This window comes from Passer montanus, unplaced genomic scaffold (genome assembly GCF_014805655.1).
Source record: "Passer montanus isolate IOZ18808 unplaced genomic scaffold, ASM1480565v1 scaffold230, whole genome shotgun sequence".
Lineage (NCBI taxonomy): Eukaryota > Metazoa > Chordata > Aves > Passeriformes > Passeridae > Passer > Passer montanus.
This window is the reverse complement of record NW_024366927.1, coordinates 51,152-75,704: the sequence shown is the minus strand read 5'-3', so window position 1 is coordinate 75,704 and position 24,553 is coordinate 51,152. Positions and strand designations below refer to the sequence as shown.

At 38.8% G+C, this 24,553-nt stretch overlaps 1 long non-coding RNA gene across 1 annotated transcript in view; it reads left to right on the top strand.

Annotated features, from left to right (window-relative positions):
• LOC120502855 overlaps window positions 1-22,377 on the top strand; it is a 32,827-nt gene extending 10,450 nt beyond the window's left edge. The window contains exons 2-3 of the long non-coding RNA XR_005627608.1: window positions 18,567-18,693; window positions 22,224-22,377. This is a non-coding gene — a long non-coding RNA (uncharacterized LOC120502855). The remainder of the gene's footprint in view (window positions 1-18,566; window positions 18,694-22,223) is intronic.
• The last annotated feature ends 2,176 nt before the right edge of the window (window positions 22,378-24,553 follow it).

The following is a 24,553-nucleotide window of genomic DNA, read 5'->3' as shown; positions in this document are numbered from 1 at the left end:
GAAAGTCATCTGATAAACAGCAAAGGCAGTAAACTAAATAATTCCATTGATAGAGACCATAGCAATAACATTTTCAGGAGAAAATTGCTTGTAAGATACACCAAGCTCCAACCATCTAAGAAAACAATCTGCAATTTTTTTTCTTATTTCAAAGCAGGAGATGGCTATAAAGTTTTTCTTTAAACCCAATATCTGATGAACCATCCCTTCCTAAGAACAGGTAATTAAAGCATAAAAATTTCACCAAAATATTTATAATCTACATGGTCAAAGTAGATACCACTTTTCAAAGTATCTTTTCCCCAGAAAGCACAGGCCAGCTCTGTCTGCCAGAACAGCCTTTATATTCCCTTAAAGATGATTCTGCTCCAGTCAATACAAAGTTTCCCCTTCAAAATTCTCCTATGAATTGAGGAGAACCTGTCTTGAGCCTTTCCTTCCATTTTAATATTTATTTCCTCTTCTCCTGTTCTTGGATATCTTTTTTTTTTTTTTCCATTCTTTGCAGTTGTTCCTCCCAGCAACTGCCCTGGCACTTGGACTCTGTTGGGCACTCAAAAGCATCACAATCTAGGCAGTCTGGGCTTGCTTGGATGGAAGAGGCTCAAGAATCCTTTCTCTCTTTGGCATCTTTGGTGCATGTCCAGAGCACTCACTAGTTCCCTATCAGTCACTTTTTCATGCAATTTACCATAGCCCAACTAACTTTCCCCAAAATAGGCTGTCTTCTACATCTGAGCCTCAGGACACTCCAATTTCCAGCTCATTTTTTTCAGGGAGCACATGGTTACTGAAGCAAACTGATTCTTAACTCTGTGTGCAACACATCACTTGTAAATCTCCATTTTAACAACCACATGCAGTTTGCAGATTTAGCTTTTAAAAGTCTCTTAAATTCTAAATACATTCATGTGTGCACCAACCTGATTCTCTGAAGAGTCTGAAAGACTAAGATTAAAGTCCTCTGAGTACACAATTATCCCTATTCCACACAGAGCTTTCTGAAACAGGAGACACATAAAGCATTAGAATTTCCTCACTTGTCAGTGTGCTCATTTTCACCATCCCAAATGCAACCGGCAAAAGACCTAAAAATGCAGATTTCTTCTCATGGTATTACTCATCAAAGCCTTTCAGTTCCTTCACCTGTCAGCTGAGCCATTAGCTGTTTACCTGGCAGAATGGTTAGGGTTTTGGTTTGACCACTACTTCTGCCATAAATCACATTAGATTTGTGGAACTCCTCGTAGAAGTAACACTGAAGCAAATTTATCCTTTGCATCCCAAAGCTGGCATTTCTCAGAGTGCATTTTCTCAGTTATTGTACACTTGGTGAGAATTAAAGAGAATTCACAAAGTAAATCAAGTATGCCAATTTATCTGTAAATACTGATGCTTATTTATACCTTGGAACTACCTCCTTGTAAAAGCCATCTGCAGAAACAGAAAGCAGCAAGAATCAGTTTTGGGTTTTTTGGTTAGTAACAAACATTCAGAGGAAAACCATAATAGTATGTTTTTGAAAGCATCCGTGCCACGGTCTGAGCTGTGGCAGTGTCATGCTATCCATATTCTTGCTGTTTTGAAAGGAAAGAAAAAAACAAACACTATGTATAAACAAACAGCCCAAATAAACAGGAAGGATTTTCTCTGGAAAAACTCTCTGGAGATCTATGATGCCAGTGAATGAAATTCAGGTCTGCAAGTACAGTTCCCTTAAAGTCATCAGCATTAAGAGATAGTCCTCCTGCACTTCACAAATGTGTTCCTTCTATACAGATAAGAGTCCCTTGAGGTTATTTTAGTGGGGAAAATAAGATCTACTGCTCTTCTAATTCACCAAAGAATATCTGTGAAAGAACTGAATTCTATTTCACTCTGGTAGCCATCAACGGAATTTCCTACTAAAATTCTGTCCCATACATTGGAAACACCAGGAATAAAGAGATGCTTTAAAGAGTAAGACAACAAACTACTGTACTGATGACCTGCATTTTTCAGTAGGAAGTGTTATTCTGTTGAAAACAGCACCAAAATGCGTATATTTAAGCCTATTTTTAGGACTCACACCACACTTCTAATATTTTTCTTTTAGGTGGATGGGAATTCAGCATAATTGAGGCCATAGTTTCATTAGCAAGTTGTGCAGCACACTCAGAGCAAGTCTGAATAGCAAAACAGGTGTAGCTGCAAATAAAAACCTCATGCTCACAGGTGTTACTGGAGGGAAGGAGAAATGCTTTATGCTGGCTCTGCCCTGCCCTGAATGACCATTAGCAGTTAAAGCACTATAAATATTTGGTCCTGTAGCCTGCCTTTTGTTTTAGTTTAATCTAAGAGGAGCTCAGTTTGTGCTCTCCAAGACAGTTTGAGAACACAAACCAATAAAAGACAGGGAAGGTGGATAAAGAAGATTCCTGTCACAGGGCATTCCCTCTCAGAACTAGCACATTAACACATATGCACCCTGTGATGATCACCAGAAACACTTGAGCAAGAAACCATTTAAGAAAACTATGGAAAAGTACTAGGGAAGAATAGAGAAACAGTGTGTTTTCCATGAGGGTTCTATCCCTAAAAGCTCTCCTTAATTTAATAGCCTAGTAGCTTTTCAGGAATATTACAAAGCCTGCTAACTGTGGAGTAACCATTTAGGAAGAGAAAAAAAAGGCAAAATGTCCATTCAGTAATAAAGCACTTTAAGGAAATTTAAATGGAACAGAGGTAGGAAAAGTAAAGTTGGAATAAAGTTGTATTTCTCAGACATTTTTCCTTTGAAAGAAAATAAGTTGTTTGTAGCAGTAGCACAGAGATATTCTCAAATACAGAAATAAATACCAATGCTGAACACTAAGTGAATTTCATATCTGTGTACGGGTCTAGATTGTCTCAAGAAGAATGAGAAATAAATTCTGCTTTCCATTTCAGGAGTGCACCATCACTAAAGCACCAAGGAGTTCTCCAAGCTGTAACTAATTCATCACTACATCTAACTACATTACATCTCCCAGTAAGTCTGGGAGACATTCAACACTGCTCTTCCTCAACTTAAGGGATATAAGGAATCAGTGTAATTAAACAGGAATTCTGACATACTGAACTACTGCCATCTTGTCTCTCTAAACGGAACCCCTGTCCCCGGACTTAGGCATATAAAGATATTAATACTGTAAATTTTGATACCTATTTTGATATCAATAGGCATTGCTACTTTTTGATATCAGTATTCATTGGCACTGCTACCCATTGATGCCTATTAATTTCAAAATTGTGATATTGACAGGCACTGATATTTGTACACATCATTACCTTTTTCATATCAATAGGCACCAATACTTATATTTTTAATACCAATTTCAATATGTATCTTGATGCACTGATAGGTAAAGTTATCAGTACCTCCTAATTTTGAAACCAAATTTCAATATTAGAATGCACCAAAACCTATTACAATATGAATTTTGATACCAATAGGCATGCAAAGATTAAGGCACCTATTTAAAGGAATTAAACCTTTAATATCAATGCCTGCCAAAACTAATCTCAATACTGGTAGGCACCCATAGCTATCAATTTCAATGATGATTTTTATATCATTAGACATTGATATTTACTGATCTCAATAGGTATCAAAAGACAGGAATTAATACCTATCAATTTCCGTAGTGGTTTTGAAACCAACAGTCATCAATAGACATTGCTAGGCATGACAATCTATCAATTTCAAGAGCTACTCATTTCAATAGTCATCTATACCTAATGATTTTGATGCTGATTTTGATATCAGTAGGCATCTATAGCTATTGATATTGATACCTTTCAAAAGCAAGAGTAGGTAATATTTATAATTTTTTATACCTACTGATATTGATACAGTGATTTAGATAAGAATTGCTACCTATCAATAAGATACTTTTTGGTAGAGATACTTACTGTTATGGCAGTCATCAATACCAAGTGATAAGTATCAATACACCTATTAATCTGATACTAATTTACTTTCATACCCATCAATATCAATCAATAACTGGGTATATTAAGAGGCATCAATTCCTATGGATGTTTACATACTGGGCAAAGAGCCATGTGAAGCTTTGGTATGTAGGTTATAGGTCGTATTATTTGGTATGGAGCTTGTCCACTTCTGCTGTGCTTCCTGGAGCAAAATGTTGAAGAAAAAGCACATTAGGTGTGTAAAATCCTGCTTTTTAAGGTTGAGTAAATGTGTGCAAAAGTTACAGATGCAGGGGTCATTTGTTAATAACTGATCCTTGATATTTAGACAGAGGAGAAATATGGAACAGTCTTGCTATTTCATCCTATCCAGGAATTCTGTGTATTTGCATATGGCTCAAATTAATTTCATTTTCTTGGAAGTCAGTTCTCTTTAAATCAGGTTAAGTTCCTCTTATGCATCCCTCAAGACAGCTCAGTTTCAGCCCATGGAGATGTACTTCCTTCAGGATTTGGAGAGTTACTAGTTCTACCCAGATTTCTCTGCACAGTTCTGGATCCTCTGCTATGCCCACAGTTTTATTTCTGAAGGCTGACAACATAGCCAGCCTTACCCATTTTTTTCCTTTCAGCTGCAAACATCCTCCCTCTGTCCCACACACACCTCCAAACCCAGCAGGGAGAGACAGACACACTCCCACAGAGCTGTCTAAGAAGCTACAGTGCCACATGGAAAGACAGTTGGATTTACTGGCATTATTTCTAACTTTAAATATTTTGTCAGCTCTGGATTTGGGGTTTAAATTTGCTTATGTGCCTACAGAACCAACGACAGCTATAAAAGCTTGCTCATGTTGTCCTAGCACAGATCAGTGCTGCAAGGGGAGTGGCAGCATGTGTGTTGTCACTGGCACCTCCTGAAGAGGCAAGCTTTCAAAGTTCACCTCCTGCCTGCTGGAGAAGGCGAGGATGGCCAGAGTGACACTCCTTGCTGGTGGTAAATGTCACCATGGTATCACATTACCACATCTAGTTTAAAAAAGTCTGACATTTAAAAGATACGAGCTTGGAAACCTCCTCCCAGCTCCACCGTGGATACCGTACTGAGTGGCAAGGAGAAACCACTGCTTAGACCACCAGACCACCTCCCTTCAGCACTTTTGGTTTTTCCAAGGGCATTTTCCATGCAAATAGTAACTCTGCTCAAATCCTGTTACCTTAAAAACATTGATATGATCACAAGCTTGAGAAGCACAGCTGATGGTCAGCACTGAATCAGGGAATTCACACAATACAGCAACACTTGCCACACAAAACCTGAGAATAGAAACTCAGAGGCCCCCACCCCTCAGTAAAGTCTGTCACTGTAAATGGGATCCCAACATCTGTGCAGCTGCTTCATTAACAGAACCGTCATGATGCATGATGGAGATTTTCAATTAAAACTGGAGTCATTTTTACAAGTCATAACAGATCCATTAGATACAGAAACAGGGTGATGCTCTTTGCAAAAGAAACAAGCTGGAGGAAGAAGATTAAATGGCTCAAAAGACAAGGCCAGAACCTTGGCTTTTATGTTATTTCTCATCATTTTTCTGCCTAAAGTGAGCTGTTCAGAAGCTCTGTGGGGTTGGTGCTGAAACACCTCACATCTCCTTCATACTTGTTGAGGAGAGTCACACTGGATCACAGCCTGGCCTTAGGCCAAAGCATCTTCACAAAACTGCTCAAAACTTTTGAAGGGCAGTCATCTTTCAGGGCTTCACAACATAAACTAAGGCTCTCTCCAAGCATCTCCTGTCTTCTTACTTCTTACAAGTGCTTCAGCACCACTTTAGTGTACTAACTTATGAATGCAGTGAGACACAAGGAAGAGAGAATCATTTGCAACATTTGGGTGCCCATGGGTACCACAGGATGTGCTACAGACCCCTGTTACACTGGACTCTTGTACTGGGCCTGTCTGGGATGGAGTTAACTTATGAGACTGTCTTTAACTTGTTCCTTTTTTTTTTTTTTTTTTTTTGCTATTGGTCTTCCTACTGAGGGAGGAAGCAAGTAAGCTGCTATGTGGTTGCTCAGCTGCTGGCTGAAGTCAACCCACAGCAGTCATAAAACCATATACCCTTTTATCATCAAGCTACAAGAAAGGAGAGGTGAAGGAAAGTTTGACAAGAGCTGTTAAAGCAGCAGCCTTAGCACAGCAGAGGTTACATCAGTAACAGGGCATCATGCAACAGCCATCTTGGGTGGGAAGGATAATACCCTCCCAGAAAAAAATCCCCTCTCTTTACCCCTTTTATTGAGACATGAACTTCTGTGCTCTTTAACATCAGCCCCTCTACACACAAACACTCACACACAAACTTTGTGTAGCCTGTGCTGTAGAGGAAGGAGGTAGAAAATATTTCCCAAGAATATTTGATAAGTGATCTCCCTATTTCCCAATAATAATTGATAAGAGATCTCAGCACAGCAGCAGCCTCTTTGCTGGGAATCTGACAAATCCCTGCAGACTAGAGAGATCCAGAGAATGATATGGGCTGCCCACTGTGGCAGTCCTTCTCATGCACATATCTGCATCCCAAATTGGTAATGCTGTGGTCCTGCATGATCTCAAAACCACATTTGGAGTAATGGCCTGACAGCACACAACAGCCAAAAGCCATTTCTCTCTTTCCCACCCCAAGAGACTTATAATTTATCCTGGCTGTGAGCTTTTGGATAAAACTAGGAACCAACACAGCTCCCAGCCTCCTGAAACAAGGGGGATGACTCTGTCCTGCACAGCATTTCTGCAGAAGGACTGTCACAATTACAGATGGTCACATCCTTGTGGCTCCCCTTCAGGGGCTGACACAGCATGGGTGACACAGCAACTCCTGATGTTGAGACATGCAGAGGAGAGAAGGGTTACTGCAATTCACCAGCACCTCAGCCAATAACTGCTTTGTATGTCAGAAAAGTGGTACTTAATCTTGGGTTTGTGGGTCAGGGACGAGCTCCACAGTCACTGCCCTGTGAGCAGGCAGTGAGTGTGAGAAAGGGGCTGCATGTCAGCACAGGAACCTTGGCGAGCTGTGCTTTTGCAGCATGCATTAAACACAGCTCCCCAACACTGCGGCTGAGTTGGGTACTCACTCAGAGTAAGGACTGGAGAAGGAATTTCTGAGACAGCTGTTCCATGCAGGAATTTTTCCACAGCTGATGGCTCTGAAGGAGATGTTTTAACAGGGATCAGACCAGCAGTGCACAGCTTTTTCATGGCTCTGAGCTTCTCAGAAAGGTCAGGCACTGACTTCCTGCTGTTCCCAGAACAACATAGAGCAGCTCACTTTGTGGGGTTGGGATCCAGGGCACTGGCACAAGGGGCCACTGACTCCAGGACTGTCTGGAAACATGGAAAGAGGTATTTCATGGCCTGTCCTAGCAGAAGCCTACTATGTGGAACTGGGACCCTGGAGCAAACTCCAGAATAGTCACTCTCTGACTCTTCTACATGGTACCACTATCAGATGTTGTTCTGGAGCTCTTTGAGGGCTCTACCTTCAATTTTTAGCTGGTTGAATTCCTCATTGCTTGCCAGTGTCCTCTTTCAACAGCCATTATGAGATTAGTGACTTCCAGGTCAACAGCAGATATATTTGATGGCACTAAAATCCCAATTGTTAAACAGTTCAAAGACTGTCAGATCTTTGGGGGCCCCAAAGCTGCAGGTTTCTGAATTTCGTGAGGTAAAACAGGCAATTATAGACTTGGAAGGCTATATAGTCCATAGGCAGAAGGTGGTGAACAAAGCAGAGAAAGCATTTTACAAAATGGAAACAAAGAGGGATAAGAATTCAGGAAAGGAAGACAGAAAGAGAAAGATGGGCAGTTACAGAAGGAAAAGGATTTCATTTCCAAATAGATACAGATGAATGAGGGAGGTTTCTTCAGGATGTTGTGAGAGCCATCAGCACTTGAGATTCTCATCCTGACCCTTCTGTATTCAGTCTTCCAAGATAACCTCCTGGTGGCAAACTGAAGGATAGAGCCTAACTCCAACACTGGAGCATATTTGGACCTGAACTTCCAGGTCAGATCCCTCCTATAGGAATCTAGTTGTTTCTAGATCCTTTTAAGCACTGAATACTTATGCAGTAAATTGGAACAATCAAAGGCTTCACTTTAAAACCACTCTTATTTAAAATCCAGCCGCTAATATAGACACAGTTGTAGTCTTCCCATTACTGTTCTAAACCTTGGCCAAGTATTTTCTCTCTTCTGGTTTTACTTACAAAATTATTGGTAATTATTTTCTTGTACTTAGATCTGGAGAACCCAGTATTTGACATTTACAAATGTTTTTATCCACCACTAAATAAACTATACCCATTGCCTAGCCAGGAAACTTCCCCTCTGCCCATCACTACAGATGTCTAAATGCTTGCTTAACCTCACAGTCTAAGGATTAAATAGACACAGAATCTGATGTAAAAATCATAGTTTCTATCGAAAACAGCTAAAGCCTAAAATTAAGCATTACACTCCCTTTGAACTAGTCATTGGATAAATAGGGTATCCATTTCTTGGAGCTCCCATAATTTCAGAATCAAAAAAAAATGTTTGGGAGAGGGGGGTGGAACAAGTTCATTTTTCACTTAGTTCTTGGAGTCAGGGTTGAAGAGAATGTATTAGGCAGTATAAGTAAACCTGTAAAATCATTGCCCATGTGATACATATTTTAGATACATATTAATATTATTTCACCTTCTGTGGGGAAAAAAATCTTGACGTTTCATTATAAGAAAACCTAAAATCAATCCCTGTAAATCCTAAGGACTGTGAAGTCTAAGGTTCATTCTCAGTTTTGTGGGGTTGAACTAGGAAGGGTCACGTGCAATGTTTGACCTACATAGTCACACCACGTACACATACAGAAATACTCCAAAGCTTTTCAAGGGCACAGGGTTCTGGAAAAAGAGCAAAGAAGGACCATCCCCATAGAATTTACCTGCAGAGTATAAATCTTCCCAAAACTGCATTATTGGCTGTAGCTCTTGTGCACAGCACACCTGAGAAAACCTTTAATTGCAAAGCACCACTGATCTTTCTGTGGATTTAGGAGCCTCTGGAAAAGAAAAACAGCGTGTTGCAATTCAGCAGCTAATAAGAACACACACACACAAAAATAATTCTCTTAATAAAGCTGAAAAGTTCACATAAATTTCAGTGTCCTTGAGATACTGTAACTGCACCCGAGGTCAGTTCCAGCTGATGTTGGTCCCACAGGGAGTTTTTAACTTCTGTTCACTAAGCTGTAGTCATTCCTGCTTTTCATGTCAATAAATCAGGGGATTCATGCAATCAGCAGCTCCCTGTGGCTTGGTATCCCCATCTCATCATCATGTTGGGGGTGTAATGCAAATTACATAACCAGCACAGTACAGACCAAAATATAAACTAAGTCAGTCTTGCCTAATTATTTTGTCCAGAATTTAGACTCATGTACACTCAAATTTAGTAAATTAATTTTTGATAGAACCTACTTGTAGATTCAAACCAATATTTTTCAAGCTCTATTGCAAGGGAAGGAGATATTGACCATAGTACTAACACCTTTTCCCAACAGCTCCCTTTAAATAATACACCTTCCCCATTGACCTAAGCCAGGAATCTGAAGGAAAATTAAAGAATCAATCAAATTAACCTTTTGGCCCTCCTGCACTCTCCATTTGCTTACTCACTCTTCATTTGGGATCTGTATATTTATTTGCAAATACATTGCTTCCAGCACTGCTTGGGACTTTATTACTATTATTGTAACTTGCCCAGTCATCTGCATCATGTTCCTAATTGTTTGTATTTCTTGTTGACTAGCTGTTAAAAGGAAAATTCAGATTTGCAGTTCAACCTTAGGAAGATTCTATCTGGCAAAATGCAGGTTTTTTTGTCTTAAGATGCTGCATTTCTACTAAGCTCCCTTTGAAAAAACATTCAGAACACCACACAGGAGAAGGTATGGGGCTGTAAGAGAAGCACTCACACACAAAGACAAGCCTGTATCATTTAGAAACATCAGAATTGTGTCATTTCTTCCAGTGATAAAACTACCACAAAGTCAGGTTTATTCTTCAGCCTCCTGAACTTTGGGTGTCAAATGCCTCATATTTTTTCTTTTTTTTTTTTTTTCCCTAGCAATGGTCTCTGTCAAATAATCCTGAAATTAAAATATTAAAAAAATAAGATATTAGGGAATAAAAAGCCCTACAAGGCACTTGTAGTTTTTGAAACACTATATCTATTTAATATTAGAGTTATTTCAAATCCTGTCAGCCATCTGGAACATTATGGCTCTGTCTTGACTGCCAGAAATGGGTTTCTTTTGTTTATTCACTAGTAGAGACAGTTTCTAGTCTACAGAGAGTCTTAGTCTTATCACTAAACAAACTAGATAGTCAGCCATGAACAAATGAGTACAGTGAATCCTGTCCTTAAATGCCCCACAGCCACAGCCACAGCCTGCCTGCCTCCCTTGGGATTTCACAGTAGGTGGTTCATCTATGACAGGTAGGCAGTGCCTGAAAACACATTTTTGCTGCTGGGTTTTCCTCTATAGAAATCCTTTCTTTCTGCAAATGCAAACCCCAGTACTCAAGAACTTGCAATTTCTAAATAATTTTCTGCAGGAAATAGAGACCCTATTTAGAAGAAAAAGGATATATCAGTGTAGATGTCCTTCAATACAGAAATGATTGATGCAACCAAGGCCTTTTGTCTTTGCTCTCAAGAGACATCTAAAACTTTATGTTAACATAATATGATGCAAATACATTTTGTGTATATGGAATGGGTGTAACATCTGTTACTCACACTTAAAGGAAATGAAAGAGTTCTTCAACCCCTGAACTTGTAAACTTATCACTTCTGGCATTATTAGGAAGCAAGAATAGAAGGAAAATTCTTTCAAAAGGAAAACAAAGCCCAAATCACACCTCACCTCAAAACTATTCACCCCAGAAGTTTGTCAGAACCCTTGTGGTACCATTGGCCAGACACAGAATGGAGCAGCCTTGTTTTACAGAGCCAATTGACATCTGCTTGCCTAAGACAAACCTGTCCTGTCCTGTTCTTGTGCTCTCAGCAGCCTCCTCGAGGCCTGATCTGATAACTCCTGGGGCTCAGAGGAAATGTGTCTCACACCACAGCTGCAATCCTGCCCTTCTGAAGCAGATGTGTGTTCTTATCGCTGTTTGCTTGTAAAGCAACAAAGTAATTTACTCTTGCCTAATCAATCTCAATTGTTAAGAGCAAACACATTTGTTTTAGACATGGTTTTCATTGTTAAGCTACTTTACTGCTTTTCTTTCTCTTTCACCTCCTTTAAGGATATAGGAATATTGCTCTTCTTTCACATTCAAAAGTCAGAACAATTCCCTTTTCTTTTTTCTTCCAGTAACATCCATGCAATAAATTTTTGCACATTTTTTTTCCTTTTCTCTTTAACCCTCACAACTTTGTACGCAAAAACCTAATAAATTACAAAATGGGAAAAGACTGTGATATTGTATTGAATTTTAAACTTGCATCTACAAGATAGAAAAGAAGGAGCCAATGGATTTCTGCCCCAAACCAGAAATATGTTAACAGCTACAACCTAATCAGTGCTTTTCTCTGCCATTGCACTGGCAGAGGTTACATCCTGCAGCTCTCAGCTACAATTTTTCCCTTGCAGATGAACTATATGCCCAATTCAAAAACCACCCACAAAGTGAGATAGCATCAGCATCCCTTTTTTTTTTTCTTTCAAATACATTTTTGATCCTTTTTTCAACCTCTCCTGGCTATGACATTTAAGACATTTATTTTTGCCAGTTAAATTAAGAAAGCATTTCAGAAATTTGCCTTAAAAATATTTGGGAAAAGCATGCATCTACCAAAAACTCAAACCAAACAAAAACTTCTTGGTACCAAACTGTGAGCAGCTGAGCACTAGGGCACTAAGAGGCAGATGTGCCCTCTCTGTTGTCATCCTCTGCCCACCTCAGTTTGGGGACTTGCCCCCCACCCCCCACAAACTAGTTTTTTGACTTTTAGGGCACACTAAAAGGCCCATTTGTTCTCCCTAGCTGGGAGAAGACTAGGAGGACCCTGGTGAGAGATCATAAAATTGGCTCCATTCTCACTTCCAAGAGGAGTAATTTGGATGTTAATAAGAGGAAAACTGAGGGAGAAGACGCTCCAGAGAAGCCTGTGTGTAAAACTATTCCCAAAGTGTTTCAGAAACGGAGCTGGACACTTAATTTCTAAACATTTATTTAGAAAGAAAGAAATCCATTCTGATGCCTAAAAAACCGAAAAAAAGCCCCTTTTTTCCAGAGGTGTATAGCACATACATATCACACTCACTCAGCAGTTACTTATACAGATTTTGACCAAACAGGCAGGAAGATAAAACAGGCAGTCTAACACACAACTTGGAACCACAGGCAAATTAACACATAGGACCATGACACCTTCATGAAATAAATAAAAAAAAATTTTTAAAAAGCATAAAATAATTTTTTTAAGCAACAGCATTAAGAACCTATCTGAAGTGAAAGTGCAGTGAAAGAAAGGAATATGATTAACAGTGAAATAAATTTTGAGTTTGAAAACAGAGATTTTTGGAAGCTGAATTGCATACATTGAATTTTTTTCTAGTCCTTGGGATTAACCATTTTAAATACGCTTATTTGCTGGTATGTACTTGAAAAAAATCCTGCACATACTATGCTCTAAAGAAAGAAGAGGATAAAAGATAATTGCTGCAAACTTTCATGCCAGATGAAGGTACAGCAAAGACCTTCCCCTCAAGGTGGCACATCAATGAGAGCCTGGTATAAAAGGTGTGGTACTACAACAGCAAGAACACTTGTTCTGCCTGAACAAATGTCTACCACAATTTTCAAAGCTAGCTGTGCAGCCTTATTTAAATTAAAAATTGCAGTGGAAATTCTTTTTTCAGTTAAATCTGAATATAAAAGTATTCAATTGAGCAATAATTGTGATAGTTTTGCTTTAGATATAAATGCAGATTCTGTCTCCTGGGTCATCACCAAATGGAAAGGAATTGTGTCACTGGAGAAGACCATGATGAATCCACAATGAGGTACTGAATAATTAGAATGCTCAGTTGACAGCACTAAACTACAAGTATAGGAGGTTTATAATGATTAAAGTAAACCAGCAAAATATATTTCCATTATAAACTAAACCTTTCCAAAGAGACAAAACCATGATGATAAAGAGGCCAATGTGGAATTAATCAGAGTTACAATGGCAATACCAACATTTATCTTCAAGAGATGATGGCTGAACTTGTCAAATAACCAGCAGAGAGTTCCTTACTGAGGGTAGATAAGTTCCACCTCTACAAACTGAATATTTTAAAATCTGCTTATACAGCAGCTCATCCCTACAGCTGTCCCTTCATTTTAAATCCACCTGCTCTTTTAGCTGTGCAATAAAGTGCTGAATTCCATCTTCAGCGTCAAGAAGGGTGAAAAATACACAAGCCCCTGCTCTTCTGAAACTAAAGAAAACTTTGCTTTCCTTTTAGCTAAATGTTCTTCCTTTGTAGCCCACTTCAGATACCTTGTGGCAGAAAAAGAGAGAGGCGAATTATTTGTGGTAGACACATGATGCAATGCACCTCATGATGTAACTATCACAGATATGGTGCTGAAACCCTTCCCTCAAGCTGGCAAACATCTCCATGCTGACAGAGCCCACTGGTATCCAGCTGGGCAGGAAGGTCAGGCTAAGAACATCCCATTGTAGCATCTATTGTTTGCTTGTGAACTGGGCCTTGTCGATCAAATTAGTCACTTAAAGAAATGAAACAGTTACTTGGTTAAATGACTGTTTCCCCTGGCTATTAGACAAACTGTATTACATCTCCAGGCATATGATCAAATGGCTGAGAGTCTGACCTAAATTTACTTACTGCGCTAAACAGCCATAGGAAAAAAAAAATAATTACGCCTCACTGCCTACTGTCAGCCACAAAGAATATCTATCAGTCTGTAACTGCAGATGAAATGCAGTTTTGTAGTTTTCTGTGCCAGCTTTTTGGAGCAATTGCAGGTCAGGTGACAAAAGACATTTCAGAGATGTTTAGGGCTTTTTCTTGTTGTTTGGTATTTTTCTTCCTGGAAGCTTTATGCGAACTGTTTTTGCACTTTGGGGACCCTAAAATGATATGTTTTAGATGTCCTTTGACTAAGCTTTTGTGGAATTTCCACTTGAGACAAATGCAAGATGGATCCTTACAAAAATACCAATCTCAAATACAGCAGAAGTACAAACAGATCATAGTCTCACACATTTGCTACAGTGGAATAAAGACATGTGCACTTTTTAGAAATAAGCTTTCAATGAGAGGAGGGGGCATTCTGAAATTTCACAGACTCTCTTGAATTCCAGAGCACCTGCTCAAAGCTATTAATATGCAGCCATTTGAAAACAGGTTGAGTTCTTTTATCATTATGTCACTTAAAAGAAATCTGGCAAAACATTACATTCAGTTAACAAGACTGTATATTTCCAATTGAAATTCAAATGTTTTGGGCATCCAACTGGCTTTAATTATTTTATAAATAGATATTCGTCTTCTGGTAACAGTAGTTTTTCAGTCCATAGCACCCCTGAACATGTGGTTCATGGCCATTTTGAGAAGCAGCAGGTGATGAGGAAGAGGGCTAAGGGAGTGGTCTGCACCAACAAAATTAGGATTTGTGTGCAAAGCAGAATGTGTAGGTGAGTGTCTATGCAGTCTTCTTCAGGTTATGGAATAACCTGCAGTTTTGTAAGGAAAAAGAAGGAGAACTAGGGGGTAAACCCCAGTGTATTGCAAACCTGGATGCCACAGCAAAGAGGAGCCCAACATGAGCAGGGACAGCCTCCACCAAAAGCAGCAGGACCCGAGTCCTGTGTGTGAGATCAGAGGGTCAGGCTCAGTTTAAGGGAAGCACTTGTACCATGCCACGGCCAAAGGCTGCCCAGAGAAGACACTGCAGGACCAGAGGCTTTCTCAGGTGCCACCACCGGCAGAACAGGGAATAAAAGAATGTGAAAAGCAACTTCCTGGTTGCTCATGAGTAAGAAGCCACAGTCACACGCTTGGATAGTTGTGTGCATGCGTGGAAAAGTTGTGAGCTTAAGGGACTGTCCTTGCAAATGCCATTTAGAATATTGTCTCTCCCAAGTGTAGCTTTGCTGTTTGGTGTGCTACAGCATACAAAATGACAAGTTGCATTCAGTGTCATAGGTGGTTTAACTTGACAGAAATGTAACATAAAATAAATTTTATTCATATTCCTCTCTTCATCTCCAGCTTCCTTTTGGCACCTCTCACCAGGCTCAACAAAAAGAGTTTGTTCTTAGTTATTCCTTTAACCACTTTCATTCACAAAAGCTGCTATTATGGACTTTTAAATTTTTTAGGTTTTCTTCTTTGTTCTCATGTGAATACACCTTTTTACAAAAACAAATGTCTTTTATCCCAGAAGAACCAACTTTTTTCCCAGTCCTAGGCACAGCCCAGCTTTATTTCACAAAATCAAGCAACAGGACATTCAACAAGAGGCAGGGTGAGGGGAAGAGACACATATCCTGACACATTGAGAGCATGTTGACAAACTCCTTTAAACATCAAAAGGCTTCCTTCTTTTTGCAATTCATGTAAAGCTTTTGCTCCAAGGCTTTTGAACAAATTCTCCACTGGCAGTCCCTCAAGGATTAGTTTTTGAATATTATAGCTCACCAAAAAGAAACACTGCTTACAGATAAACCTTTGCTTCTGTGAGTCAAACCAGTGCCCCCATCCACCCCCAATCCACATTTTAAAGTCTGGAGAAAATGAGCATTGGAGTCAATGTTTTAAAGGCAGTTTGAATATATGTCTGGTGGCTCAAAAATGTCCCAAGCCAACCCTTTTTTCCTTCCTCTGGAACCTGATGCAGTGACCATTTCTCTAATACTTCAGATTATTAAAACTGGATAATAATTCCTTGTTGCCAGCACAGTGAAGTTCTCTCCACCTGCCCCAGACCCCACATCCCTCCCCCCCCCGCCCCCAGTAATTCAGATCTCTGCTGTTCATATACCAAATAAAGAACTGCAGCCAGAGACAAAGGAGTTGCAGCTGAGCTGACAAACTTCAGGTTGTGCAAAAGATCTCCTTACAAGCTATGCCAAGCTGTATTACAAGCAGAGCCAGCAACCTGAACTAGCAGCCCTCTAATTCTCACTGCCTGCACTGTATTCCTACCTTCAGCAAAAAATCCTTCAGGGCAGCAAGAGCAGCAGCAAACCTGCCATGAACAGCCACGGTGCTGTCACATCAGAGACTCTCCCACGTCAGCTACAGCCTTTAGCTCAGCTGTTTGCCTCTTTGGGGACAACTTACCCTGGCTCTCAGGAAATAGAGTGCGTACATTGGTTCTCTCCTAAGCTTATACAGAGCACAAATAAACAAATCAGCCCTATTCTTTGGGAAATCAAAAACTTTGGGATTTAAAAAAAAGAAGCCAAAAGCTGCCTCTGTGAACATATGAAGCAGCACAGAAGAACTTACATGTAAATAGATCATGTAGAATCACTATGGCTTGTTTCCTTTCCCTGCACCAGCAGTGGGAAAGAGATTGTTTTTAGCACATGCCTGCTATAGAAATGTGTTTCCAAAACATATCCCTGAAGTCCTTGAATCACAGCCAAACAATTGGCTGAACCTCTAGAAACCTACCAATCATTACCTTGGGCACTGGCATCCAAATGCACAAAAAAAGACCTCATTTTTAGTGTCTCATCAGCCTCTGTGCTGTGTCAGCACCAACAACAACCACCACAAATTGGGGAGCATATCTGTTCAACAGCAGATTGTCCTAGGTGCTACATTAGCTAACAGCATCTGAAGAGAGAGAAACTTTATAGGAGCAACTTTTTGGTGCAGTCAGAGCATTTACACCCCAGCTGAGTTGTTGCAGGGGCAGACTTAGGGCATTCTGATAAAGTAACACAACTTCAGAGAAATTTGCAGCATGAAGACGAGTTTTGAATTGTTGGAGCTTATTAATATCTCCTAAAATACAGTAGCTAAGAGGTAGCAGTTGAGAAGTAATAAGAAGTATCAAAATTTACTTGGTAGTGTGGTTAAGAGACAAAAGAAATAAAAAGTATAAACATCTTCAAGTTACAAAGCCACACAGTACTGAAATTGGCAGGAAATTATTCCATAGCATATGTCGGAAAGCTCAATTACCTAAGTACACTCAGAAATCCAAATTAATCTAATAAAATACTTAAACCAGTAAATCCTCATGTAGGTACTCTCATTCAGAATTATGCTGGATTTTGTGTTGCTCATCCTGAATTTTTTTTAACAATTAACCTGGAAGAATACACTTCACATCAACTGTAAGCCCCATTCTTACAATGATTTGCACAGTAAGCCCAAAAGGAGCAAAAGTGTGACTGAGACAACAGCAGCACTGTGTACCTGAATATAAACCCCTGAAAAAGAATAGATACAGACAAAGGCATGCTGGCTTTCATAGCATTACAAACCAAAGAGATAACTAAGCCATATAAAAGTTGAATTTCTACAATCCAACAAAGATACTTTTACATATTCAGTGCTGACAAAACACAGATTTATTTTTTTTTTTATTATGGAGTAAGCATGAGGATCTCTAAAACAAAGCAGCAACACCAGCCACTGGATTTAAATGTGCAATGATGTACATCTTCACTGGTGATGAATTCACACAAACTTTGTATGCCACATACAAAAATAAATTACAAGTCATAATCCACAAATAAGATATACATTCAACATGGCTTGTGAAATATTAAACATTTTTAAAAGGGTCTGAGCTTTGTTCATACCTGAAATCAGCAGTAATTTCAAATAACTCCTTTAATAAAGCTTTAGTAGCGATGACTTGCACAGAAGACAGAGGAAGCCAGAAAAAGGTCTAGAATGATCTAAGAGCCTTCCTGTTAGCACCATTCCAAGAAATATAAAATTTCTACAAGTCTTCTCACAAGTTCTCTTCATTAGAATTACTCAGCTTTACTGCAATTTGGTCAAATTTCTGAAAAGGAGCCTTCTCTGTTTTACATCCCGCTTCTGTGCCAACACTGTTTGCAGCAACCTCGTCTCTGGTGGTAGCACAAAACCAGAACTGCAAGTCTATATATAAATATGCCATAAGATCCCCATATCTGTTGGGAAATATGAGACGCAACTCAAACATATTTGAAAGAAACTTTAAAAATCACACATCATTTTTAAACAAGTATTTCAACTCTCATTTTCTTCCTATTTGGTATTGCAAACTCCTCCAAACTCACAGCATAGTTCCTACATATTCCAACCACTTTATTCTTGAGCCATCTCACCTATATCCAGATTATTTTTATTGCCAAGACAGCCTGAGCTCCTGGGATCCTGCTAAAAACAGGCAAAAGAGTGCCTCCTCCACAACAATTTACTCTGGAATGAACTTGATGGTGTTAGTAGCAGGTGGTGTGGGAGAAATAAAAAGCCTCAGAGGAAATTCCCTGCTGTTCTTTGTGTTCTTAAGGTCTCACTCAAGGATACACCTGTGGCAGCTTCAAACTCTACAAGCTGAACAACATTCCAAGTCATTGGTTTGCTTTACACATATTCCAAGACTGAGGAAAAACAGTTGTCACAATGGGCAGCTTCAGGTAAGTGAGTTTGACAAATTTTCTCGTTTCCTCCCATGATTATACTGGAGGTTATGAGTTTTGCTTAAAACCTCTGTTTTGAATTCCCTATGGAATAATTCTCCATTTTTCAGTCCTTTAAGAAAAAGTCATTTCAGTGGAGAATTTACTCAGCACTTCTTACTTGTGGCAAGTAGTCAATGCATGTTTGAAAAACAATTATATGAGGATCTGCAAGAAGGACTTGTCTGTTTTGGTAGGTGGAAGTAAAGAACCAAACCCTGAACTGAGAGACCTTCTTTGTTTAAAGACATTCACCATGTCAAAGCTCTGCATCTGGAATTCCTCAGCAACTAAATGAGAATCAGCTTTTTTAAATGCAAAGAGTACAGTAAAGATAATATAGGTCAAATACTCAATTACCTACTTCCAGAAACAGTCAGCTGCTTTTCTACAGTAATAAAAGGTTTTGAAAGTTGACAAGACAGAAAGGTCTACCAATTACATTAGAAACATGACTAGCAACCAAGACAAAATTATCTAGGGATGGAAGTAAATTATTTTCTTTTAATTGTGAGGCACGAGTCTGTAATCTTTTAGAGCAAGATCTTTCTTTAGTGAGGAAAAATTTCAGATGATTGCTTGTAAACGCGCCCTGAGATTTGGCCTCTTTTGGTACAACCTGGAGGATCACCTAAAAATGCTTTCTTTTATTTGTCTGTCAACAACTCTCCACTGCTTTTATTTTTAGTCTCATGATTTTCATTTTGCATAGCTTTATATGAAAAAAGTTTAAAAATGCAGTTTATATTGATCCAAGATGCTCACATCTGTATCATGGGATTAATAGGATTATGCCAATGTGGAAAACATGTAGAAAACATGGCAACAGAAGAAATACTTTCTGATACCAAGCAAAAAATATGAAAGCTGACACATAAGGTTTTGTGATGCAAAACTATTTTACAATGTCATTTGCAGACTATTTGTGATGATAAGCAATGGCAGGGACATCAACTTTGTTTCAATATATGAATCTTGGATAAAAAGAAACCTAAAAAGCCATCTGTATTCATCTGTAATGTGTAATTTCACAGACTTGCATATTTGCTAACTGTCTATCAAAAAATTCAGAGCCAATTGTATGAAAAGAAACAAACTGATAGATCTGGAGGCCAAGGAATGGAGAGCACTTTGACACAGAATAGACACACAACCTGAATTAGTAGGTTCTCATGTTTTTTACTGGGCCTGAAGAAAACCCTCATGTATATAATTATAATTTTGATTCTCCTACACGTTTATTGATTACTGATTCTTCTACACATTTATCTATGTGATGGAAACATGTTACACCTTATGTAATGATATTAATGTGCACTAAACAGTACATGGCTTAGGTCTGCATAAGGTACTCATCCAGTGCACACCATCCTTAAAATTCCCCTGCTAATATCTGAGACTGTGAAGAAAATGGTACTACTGTTATTTCCCTCAACTCCTTTCAGTCAAGACAAGTCACTGCAAATTATCACTGGAATTCACACTGAGAAAAGCTGTTTCTTGGAGGCACTGACCACTTAAGAGAAGCTGGGAACATTTGGGTTTCGAGATGAAAGGAATGGAGAGCTGACAGCCAGGAGATGGGATTGGCTGGAAGCAGCAGCTCTTGCTACTCTCCAGCAATTGTAAAGAGGATTTCACAGGAGTGCTCCCTATAAGTCACATGCTATCAAGAAACCAGAATGGATATAATCCTGTGACTCATGAATGGATGACATACCCTGGAGCCTGTTGCCTCTCCATCTAATCAATCACTGCATCCAGCTGTTGAAGTAAACTTAGTACAGGCCCACAGCACGGCACCCCTTTCTACAAATGAAGGGGGAACAAAGGGAAATGGATTTCAAATAAGGTTCTGCACTATCATTTTTTGCTCATATTTAGTCTTCAGAAACAGAAACATTAGCAGTGACTGACATAATCAACTTCTAGTCAGGTTTTCCTACTGCAAGATAAATTAGGCTTTCTATATTCTCTTCCCACACAAAGCTGCATATATCCTTTTTGCTGGATGAAGAAATTGGAACTGGCTAACATTAGGCTCTTACATGACAATTAAGTTCAGCAGTGTTAAGAATGCCTTCGTTCAGTTTTTCATATTACTGAGATTGGGTTTTCTGTAGCATAATTGTTGCTATTTCAGATACACTATAACTAAAAAAAAAAGGAAATGTTTTTATTCCCTCTTTATTCTTAAAAATTGTATTGAAGCAAAATTTCAGTGAAAGATTAATTCAAGACAGGGGGAGTGAAGTTTCTAAAAAAAAAGCAAAATGTGAGCATTAATTATCAGCATGAATTGAGACAAAGTTCCTCCTCAGGATGTTTCTATCCCGAGGTTCCAGTGTCAAAGGGAAGAACTTGCCTTTCCCTCTTATCTTACATATTACACTAATTAATTTACTTTAGTCAAATTGAGAGATGTTATTTCCCTGGCTCTCCCTTTCCCTATTGTACATTTCCTTACACTGATTTTAATTCAGAGCTACATGCTTTGGGAAGCATTTAGAAGGGCTTAGAGTTAAAGAGGGGGAATTTTTGTGATTTGGGACTGACTCAGTAGCACAGTTCAATTAAAATTATTTGAGTATTTACTAAAAAAAATGGAAAATGCTCAAGACAAGTAAGGAAGAAGCTCTCCAAAGCAACATGCAAGGAGAAATGCCTGTGTCACACTCAGAAAAATAAAAGCCATTTTCCTTCACCTTATGAAGAGAATGAAAGCACACAATTTTCACATCACAAGCATATCTTGATGGATATTATAGCTTCCAGTGTATGCAAAGCAATGTATTTTGAAGGCGATTTACAATTTTAAAAAAGACCAGAACCAAAACCTAGAACAAAACAAAGCAAAACAAAAAAAAAACCACCCCAAAACAACAAACAAAAAACCAAGCCCAAAACAGGCTTAAACATTTTAAACTTCCCTATATTATAAAGCAATGAAGAAAAACAGAATTCACTTTGTAAGACTGTACTAAAATTAGTTATCTCTGGTCTTCACTACCTTATAACTTTTTATACCAAGGCTTCCCAAAGAAATGATCCTTATCTCTCTCTCACCAGTAATTTCTGAATCAATAAACTAATTTCCTCAAAGACAGTGATTTTCATCAAGCATTATGATATCAGGTAGTTAAGCTGAGAAGAGAGAGTCTCAACACTTGAACAGACAGAATGGCTGTAACTTTTGTTCCAGTCTTACCACACAGGCAAAAGTGCCCACACAGCAGCAGGGTTGAAATAATCCTGTCTGCAAAAAAAGCATCAGCTGGATCTCACATCTTCCCAGACACCAAAAAGTCCAGCTACTCAGGCATATCTGTAAGAAAGCAGGGTCTGTTTGTCCTGCTGCTGGTGGAGTGATTTGATTGAGAACTGCTTTCACAGTTTTTAGAAAGGCAGTTCAATTGACTTCCATAGCTGAGTCGTTGATCCAATCATCTGATTTAGTTAATCTAACTTCCTTTTATTCCTCTTTGAAGACAGGCAGCATTCAACACATCTGCAAGACAACTTGAGATGAACAAACTCCTCCTATGGAAAACATTCTCAAAACCATCCATGAATCACAACATAAAAGTTTATGAAAAAAAAAATCGTGTAATTTAAGCACATGACAAGTATGATAGAGTGCATAAGGTGACATAGATGTCCCCTTCAGGTTATCTTCAACCAGATATCTCAGATCTGAGGAGATCTGAGTGGGAAAATGTATGCAAAACCCTTACAATTACATCACAGTCATTTCTTCCTTGGTTTGTTATTGCAATACTATTGTTGGTAAAACTAAACTAATGGAAAATATTTTTAAAATGGAAATAAAAATCTACAGTAGCCAAAGTATCTTCTTGTGAACCGAAGTGTTCTACTTTTGGCAACCAGAGAAGCTGTGCTGAGCACTCACATGTGAATTGTTCGCCCATTGTACACTTTGTTATTACAATTGCTGCTGTTACTGCTAGTTTCTTATTTCACTGCTGCTTTCAGTACATTGTTCTTATCTCAACCAGCAGTCTTTGCTTTTCCTGCCTCCAATTCTCCTCTCCATTCCACCTCAGGGGGAGAAAGACAGGGAATGAGTGAGGGGCATGTGGTTAGGAATGTTTCACTGGGAGCAATGAATTGGAGAATACCATTCCTAAACCACAACAGCCTTATTTGATGTCCAATGCAGGGCTCAAAGGTCTGACCAGAGCAGGTTGGAAACAAATTTGGTCTAAATATTTGCTGTATTAACTGTGGACCTTCTGGTCACAGAGTTGCTTGGTCTGTTCATCTGGTTGTGGAATTGTTTTGTTTGATAACAAAGTTTAACAGTAGAGCTGGAGAAAAATACTGCAAAAGGCAATGTGATTCCACAAGCAGCAATACCCAGCACTGGTTTTGTCAGTGTGCAGAGTGTAGAAACAGAGTTATTCTTTAGGTCAATAATTCATGCTACATACTGCTTTAGGGAACTGCCTGCAACTTGCTTTCCCCCCATAAATGAGAGGACAGTTTAGGAAATTAATTAAAGCTTTCTGTCCTGATGTGCAGGTGTGCAATAGGACAACAATGAATTCATAATTAGGTGGATAGGTTTTCTCTCACTCCTCCCTGCTCCACATACAAGCAAGACTAAGCCATTTGTTGAGCTTCATTTGGTTTTAGAACAGCTTTGATGATTCAAGTAATACTCAACTCAAATTAGCACCACAGTCTCTTATCCAGCTTTTTTTGTTGAACTAAAATTTGAACATAGTATTATTAGCAAACAGCAGTAAAAATCTGTCTGCTAAACATAACTTACTTTATCAAACACCAGAAAGATTTACTGTGATTTACTACTTAATGACAGCCATAGAAGAAGTCGACTCGTTGTGGTTTTTCCTTATATTTATTTCTGTAGGGTTTTGGGAAAATTTATCCCAGAATTAGGCCATGGATGAAAGCCACCCTAGCAGATTTTACAAGGAGGAAGCATTCCTCTATAGTAAACCTGAAGCGTGCAACACTTGTAGGCAAAGTTCAGAAGTACAATTTATCAAAACCTGTGAAAAGAACACAAATGCTGATGACAGGTTAAGGTCATCTGGTCACTTTTTAACTTTCAAGCACTTAATTTTGCAAGCCTGTCTGTGCTAGCAGACATATTGAATAGTATCAAAGGTTTTGTGAAGACTTTGGGAAAAAAAGTTACCTCAATAAGCCACGTGAATGCCATGGAATATGCAGAACTCTTATGGATTTTTCATGCCTTTCTTTCATTTTATTAACATACTAAAGTGTTTGTTCTCCAGTCATGAATGTGCACCTGTAGCTTCATGTTCCCTTTGGGAGACCATTTGGAACAAGAGAATTAACAATGTATAGCTATGAGACATTCTGTCTTGAAATAACAATTGTAATTGCCACGTTCACTAGAAAGATATTAATTGACAAAGCCCATCATAAATTTTGGAATCCCAAAGGGAAGAACTGGAAAGACAGACAAGACTCTACGCTGGCCATGGACATGTGGGCATTTAATTGGTCTCTAGAAATTTTTTTCAACTAATGGAAGACAGCATTTACCCAGTAAATTGATTAAATCTTTTCTTCTCTTTTTCTGCATACTACTATTGCATTTCCTTTATGCCAGGCAAAGCAATTGCAGGTAGAAGGGACCTCAGCATTACCCTGACTATATGCAATGAGGAAGAAAATGTAAAAAACTTTAATTGAATTGCAGGAAACACCTACAATCTCTACTGACTCTAAAAAGCATCTGGAAAACATAAGGAAGGAAGAAGTCTAAGTTTATCTGCCACAAGCCCTGATGACATTCTTGTAT